General features: G+C 51.3%; 1 protein-coding gene across 1 annotated transcript in view; it reads left to right on the forward strand.

The window, feature by feature from the left end:
* The first annotated feature begins 1,818 nt into the window (after positions 1–1,818).
* SRC (SRC proto-oncogene, non-receptor tyrosine kinase) overlaps positions 1,819–6,655 on the forward strand; it is a 55,091-nt gene continuing 50,254 nt past the window's right edge. Inside the window, exon 1 of the mRNA XM_077251603.1 lies at positions 1,819–2,471. The gene's annotated coding sequence lies outside the window, so the exon portion shown is untranslated. The remainder of the gene's footprint in view (positions 2,472–6,655) is intronic.

A 6,655-nucleotide genomic window follows, 5' to 3' on the forward strand; every position in this document is an offset into this window, starting at 1 on the left:
CTCCTATTCATTAGGAAAGAATGAGAAGAGAGGCTGAGAGGGAGGAGGACAAGGAGGGCTGCACACCAGGGAGGAGGACAAGGAGGGCTGCACACCAGGGAGGAGGACAAGGAGGGCTGCACACCAGGGAGGATGACAAGGAGGGCTGCACACCAGGGAGGAGGACAAGGAGGGCTTCACACCAGGGAGGAGGAGAAGGAGGGCTGCACACCAGGGAGGAGGACAAGGAGGGCTGCACACCAGGGAGGATGACAAGGAGGGCTGCACACCAGGGAGGAGGACAAGGAGGGCTGCACACCAGGGAGGAGAACAAAGAGGGCTGCACACCAGGGAGGAGGACAAGGAGGGCTGCACACCAGGGAGGACAAGGAGGGCTGCACACCAGGAAGGAGGACAAAGAGGGCTGCACACCAGGGAGGAGGACTGCACACCAGGGAGGAGGACAAGGAGGGCTGCACACCAGGGAGGAGGACAAGGAGGGCTGCAAACCAGGGAGGAGGAAAAGGAGGAATGCACACCAGGGAGGAGGACTGCACATCAGGAAGGAGAAGTAGTGCTGCACATCATGAAGGACTGCACATCAGGAAGGAGAATGAGGAGGGCTGCACACAAGGGAGGAGGAGAAAGAGGGCTGCACACCAGGGAGGAGAAGAAAGAGGGCTGCACACCAGGGAGGAGGAGAGGGTTGCACAACAGGGAGAAGAGAGTTGTACAAAAGGGAGGAAGAGAAAAAGGGCTGCACAACAGGGAGGAGAAGGATGGATGCACACTAGGGGGGAGAAGGAGGAGGGATGCACACTAGGGGGGAGGAGTGCTGCACACCAGGGAGGAGTGCTGCACACCAGGGAGGAGGAGGAGGGATGCACACTAGGGGGGAAAAGGAGTGCTACACACCAGGGAGGAGGAGGAGGGATGCACAGCAGGGAGGAGGTCTGCACTCCAGGGAGGAGGAGAAGGAGGGCTGCACACCAGGGAGGAGGAGAAGGAGGGATGCACACTAGGGAGGAGAAAGAGGGCTTCGCACCAGTGAGAAGGATGAGTGCTGCTCACCAGGGCGGAGAAAGAGGGCTGTGCACCAGGAAGGAGAAGGAGGAGGGCTTCACACCAGGGAGGAGGGCTGCACACAAGGGAGCAAGAAATGGAGGGCTGCACATCAGGAAGGAGGAGTGCTGCACACCACTGAGAAGGATGGATGCACACTGGGGAGGAGAAGAATTGCTGTACACCAGGGAGGAGGAGAAGGAGTGCTGTACACCAGGGAAGAGGAGTGCTGTACACCAGGGAAGAGGAGGGCTGCCACCAGGGGGGAGGACAAGGAGGGCTGCCCTCCAGGGAGGAGGACAAGGAAGGCTGTACACCAGGGAGGAGGAGGGCTGCCACCAGGGGGGAGGACAAGGAGGGCTGCCCTCCAGGGAGGAGGACAAGGAAGGCTGTACACCAGGGAGGAGGAGGGCTGCCACCAGGGAGGAGAAGGAGGGCTGCCACCAGGGGGGAGGACAAGGAGGGCTGTACTCCAGGGAGGAGGACAAGGAAGGCTGTACACCAGGGAGGAGGGCTGACACCAGGGAGGAGGGCTGCCACCAGGGAGGAGGAGGAGGGCTGCCACCAGGGAGGAGGAGGAGGGCTGCACACCAGGGACGAGGAAGAGGGCTGCCACCAGGGAGGAGGAGAAGGAGGGCTGCACACCAGGGAGGAGGACAAGGAGGGCTGTACTCCAGGGAGGAAGAGTAGGAGAGCTGCACACCAGGGAGGAGGTCTGCACTCCAGGGAGGAGGACAAGGAGGGCTGCACACCAGGGAGGACAAGGAGGGATGAACACCAGGGAGGAAGAGTAGGAGAGCTGCACACCAGGGAGGAGGTCTGCACTCCAGGGAGGAGGACAAGGAGGGCTGCACACCAGGGAGGACAAGGAGGGATGAACACCAGGGAGGAGGAGAAGAAGGGCTGCAAGTACAAGTAGGAGGAGGGCTGCACACTAGGGAAGGAAAAGGAGAGCTGAACACTAGGGCTGAGGAGAGCGGCACACCAAGGAGGAGCAGAAGGAGGGCTGCATTATCAGGCAGGAGAAGGAGGAGGAAGGCTGCACAATAGGGAGGAACAGGACAACATGAAGAAAGGACTGGATACAAGGAGAGGCGGGGACGTAGTCTGAATGACACGCAGTGCAGGAGATGACCACCAGGGGGCGCAGGAGACACTGAGTCATGCACACACATGGAGGGACGGACTGGCTCATCTCCGCCTCCCGGGGGTGGCTTGAATGCAGTCGGTCGGTAGGAGGGAGTCATCACCGGCCGGGCGTGAACCTCAATCGAAGGAGAGGCACAAACTTCTCGGCCGGAGCATCAGGGGCTTAATGGGAAAGTGATAAGAACGCAGGCGGAGACTGAGCCCGTGGAAGCTCCCCTCGCCCCCCTCTATTTGAGGGGGGTCCCCGGAGACTACACTACCCCCTTGTGGGACACAACAAGGTGAGCACTGGGGGTCGGTGGTGGGCGGCTCTGTGTATCCTTGTGTGTGTGTGCTGTGTATTGTAGTCATTGATGAGGGGCTCAGCACAGGGTAGGGTGGGATTCTCATGTTCCCGTGAGCACTTAGTCACCGGGGCTACATGTATGGCCTCACCTGTACACATGGGCACAGGGCGTCAGGAAACTTCATGCCCCATTGTATGGTGATGCCAGGCCGTGCTGTGGTCCTTTATGGCCAGGAGCCCTAGAGGTGTGAGAGCCATGTGCTCCTATAAGGCTTTGGCCACTATATATAAACACAATGGCAGTGAAAGTGGTCACGACTTTGCTCCTTTCAAATCGATGGTGGTCACCAAAAACCCCAAACCTTCTGGATCTCACCCACATTTCCTACCATTGGTTGTGATGCCAGCAGTGTCATATTGAGACTGTCACGCGGCCATAGACTACTATGGGCAAAAACTGCCGAAAGCCCCTTTATAGGTCAAGCCATGTTCCCATCTAATGTGTACGGGGGCCTGAGGTCAGCGGTGTCTGGCTGCGCCTTGCTACCCTTCTAGTGTAAACCACATGAACGCACGGGAAAATCGAGCATCCATGTGTACGTGCAAAAAGTGGTCTAGCCCCAGTCTGCCCAGGGCTGAAAAACCAGTAAAGTAAATGAGATTTTACCAAAATCACCCACACATTGCCGCAAAGTATCCTCTTGGTAACTCTATGTGCCGATCAATGCGAGGGTGAAATCTGCCCCAAAATCTGCATGAATTCACAGCAAAATCCGCAACAGACTTTTGCTTCTCGCCCTTATGCTTCCATAGAAGTGCAGAATTTGTGATTTATTATTTTATTTATTATTGCACCTAAGTTGATGTCACTTGTCCCAGTGCGTGCGACTTCCTCATGTGAGACAGAAATGCGTGACCTGTGGCACCTAAAGACGCACAATAAAGTAGTGTCTTTCACAGCACTGGTAGGATCCATAGTATAAATCATCCAGACTGCTAGTAGTGCCGCCACTCCTGATGTCAGCGCCATTTATCCTTGATGTACAGTCTTTCACGCTCCATCTCTGTAGAAGAGCTGACAATCCGCTTGTAGGTTTTCCTCCATTTCCCTGTGCTAACCTGCAGTTCACATTTCTGCCAAACTTAGGTCTTAGGATATTATCTAGGCCAAAACATTCAGTGTACCACCTCCCCCTCCGCGCCGTGTTCCCGGCAGGTTGCGGCTTGTCTTCTCTCTGGAAGTATTGCACATAGCTCTCCTGTTCTCCTAGCTGCAGGGCACGACGGGGGATGTCTGAGACCACCCCGAGATCTGAGACGTTCAGATACCGTGCCTGTGGACCAGTGACTACTGCAGTATGTGGTCTGTAAAGACCGTCCGATGTAAGGGGCTACTTATTTATTACTATATGCCATATTTGTGTCATTCTCTATATCGCCATCAGCTTCTGTAGCGTATCACAATACTATGGTCGCACATTGTAAGTTACAAAAGGCAAAGTGATGCACACGAGCAATGGGTTACGAGGTAGATCTGTCTATATCAATACTGTCCTTGTGACCTCCTTATCTCATTGCGCCAGGAAAACCACAAACCTTTTTTTTTTTTTCTTTCAATGGGTTTTCCCATAGATACAGTAAAAATTTCTGGACCAATTTCTTGGCAGGATGAACTCTGAATAAAATATGCATTATTATTTTTTTTTTTAACATGATTTTTCCGTATTTATTTGAATAGGTGAAAAATGCTGAAATAATTGACACGCTCCAGATATGAAAGTGCTTCAAATCTGCAAGGAAAAAAAATAAGCAGCGTGTGCATGAGCTTTCAGACTTCTCATTAGCTTTGCTGGGCCAGGGTTGTGGAGTCAGTAAGCTAAACCTCCGACTCTTCAATTTCTACGACTCCGAGTCCACAGCCCTGGCTGGGACAGTAAATTGCAGCAGTTTTCGTGCAGAAGTTTCTGCTGCAAATACTTAAAAGGGAACCTGTCACTTGAAAAAACACTATTAACCTTTTGATATGGGGTTAATCTGCATTTTAATAGCGTTGTGAAACTGCCAGGCGCTTGTACTTACGGTAATTTCCTCCCAGCAGTTGGGCTCTAACTTTATTCAACTCGGCTGTGTTCCGGTTTCAGTCCCGGGGACAGTGACGGCCGGGTTCAGTCGCTAGTCTGAGTTTAGAGAGCGGCGGCTGTAACCACTCCTCCGGCCCTGACTGACAGCTCACTCATCATTAGAGCTGGCTGTCAGTCAGTGCCAGGGGCCAGTTACAGCCGCCGCTCCCTCTACACAGAGTGTTGGCTATACCTGTGTCGTTGCCACCCCTATGACTAAAACCTGAACGTTGCCAGTAGGAATAAAGTTAATTTCCTCCTGGTAGCTGGGCTTTCAGTGAGGCGGATGCGCAGCTCTAGAACACTGCCTGCAGATTAGTGGGTTTTTTTTTTTTTTTTCACCTGACCGGTTCCCTTTAACGTGTGGACATACAGGTATTGTGCATGGTCTAATAGGAGTAAGTGTATGATTGCTTTCAAATAGGGGTTTGAAGGTTCCATGTGGTTTCATCGCATTTTACATAAAAGATAGTGCAGTGTTATTTCTGGAGTCAAAATGATATAATCCTCTACTATAGGGTCAGTTGGTTGCCATTGCGATCTGTACATTGGATCTGCCACAGCATTACTACATCACATTGTGGCTCGGGAGATCTATTCCCTTTTTTTTTTAAATTTAATAGTAATGTTTTCTTTGGATCTCCGCAAAAGAGATAATCTTCCTTTTTGCATGAGTGACATTGGATCTCCTCATGAAGTGATTGGGGCCATCTGAGGATTTGTGGTACCAATATTAGCCAGACGTGCCATGACTTCCTGCATTCTACATTTAAAATATAAAAAAATGTCAAATGATAGCAGTAGTGGATGGAAGCTGGATTTTTCCATAACTTTAGGCATCAGTCTCGCTTCTTAGAACATAGTGGAGAGCAGTATATGAAACTACCTAAGATGGTGCTGAAGGCTAGGCTTTGTCTATAAGGCCTCCTTCACACATCCTAGTTTCCAGTACATTTGGTATCCTTTTTTTTACATACCACACGTACGCATTATAACCTATGGGACTGCTCACACGTCCATTTGTTTTTTTCCTGGCAGCACGGGTGACAAGGGCCAATACAAGTCTTTGGGTCAGTGAAAAACATGCACAGAACATTGATGGTGTCTGTGTACCGTCCGTGGTTAACATTACAAAATATGAGAAGCTTTGTAATTCGTTATCAATGTACCGGTTTCTTCACGTATGTGCCTTATATGCCCGTGTGAAGGAGGCATTGGGCCACATTCACACACTGAGTATTTGAGGTTTTTTACCTCAGTATTTGTAAGCCAAAACATGGTGGAACAATCAGAGGAAAAGTCTAAGGCTACGTTCACATTTGCGTTGTGTGCCGCAGCGTCGGCGCCGCAACGCACAACGCAAACAAAAACGCGGCAAAACGCATGCACAACGCTGCGTTTTGCGCCGCATGCGTCCTTTTTTCTATTGATTTTGGACGCAGCAAAAATGCAACTTGCTGCGTCCTCTGCGCCCGGACGCGGGCGCCGCAGTGAGGCATGCGGCGCAAAACGCAAGTGCACCGCATGTCCATGCGCCCCCATGTTAAATATAGGGGCGCATGACGCATGCGGCGACGCTGCGGCGCCCGACGCTGCGGCGCACACCGCAAATGTGAACGTAGCCTAATAGAAACATGTCACAACTTCTGTATTTATCACCCACTCCTGGTTTTGGCTTACACATACTGAGGTAAAAAACTGACCAAATACTGAACATGTGAACATGGCCTATTAGAAACACGTCACCACTTCTGTATTTATCACCCACTCCTGGTTTTGGCTTACATATACTGAGGTAAAAAAACTGAGTATGTCCACAGGATAATAGAACAGAGCAGCCTAAAGGCACGACTCCATAGAATCCACACTCCCTTGTAAAGACTGTACTAAATAAAAAGGTATCTGTAACCATATGGCAAACTAAAAATAAAAAAAAGGCAACAAATGGAACAATCTCGGAAGCAACAGGAATAAAATGGCAAAAACTGTCCATGTGTGAGCTGGTGACAGGTCATCTTTAGATGACTGCAAGGCATGCTTCTTGTTTCCCCAACAAGCA

The sequence above is a fragment of the Ranitomeya variabilis genome, chromosome 4 (genome assembly GCF_051348905.1).
Source record: "Ranitomeya variabilis isolate aRanVar5 chromosome 4, aRanVar5.hap1, whole genome shotgun sequence".
Lineage (NCBI taxonomy): Eukaryota > Metazoa > Chordata > Amphibia > Anura > Dendrobatidae > Ranitomeya > Ranitomeya variabilis.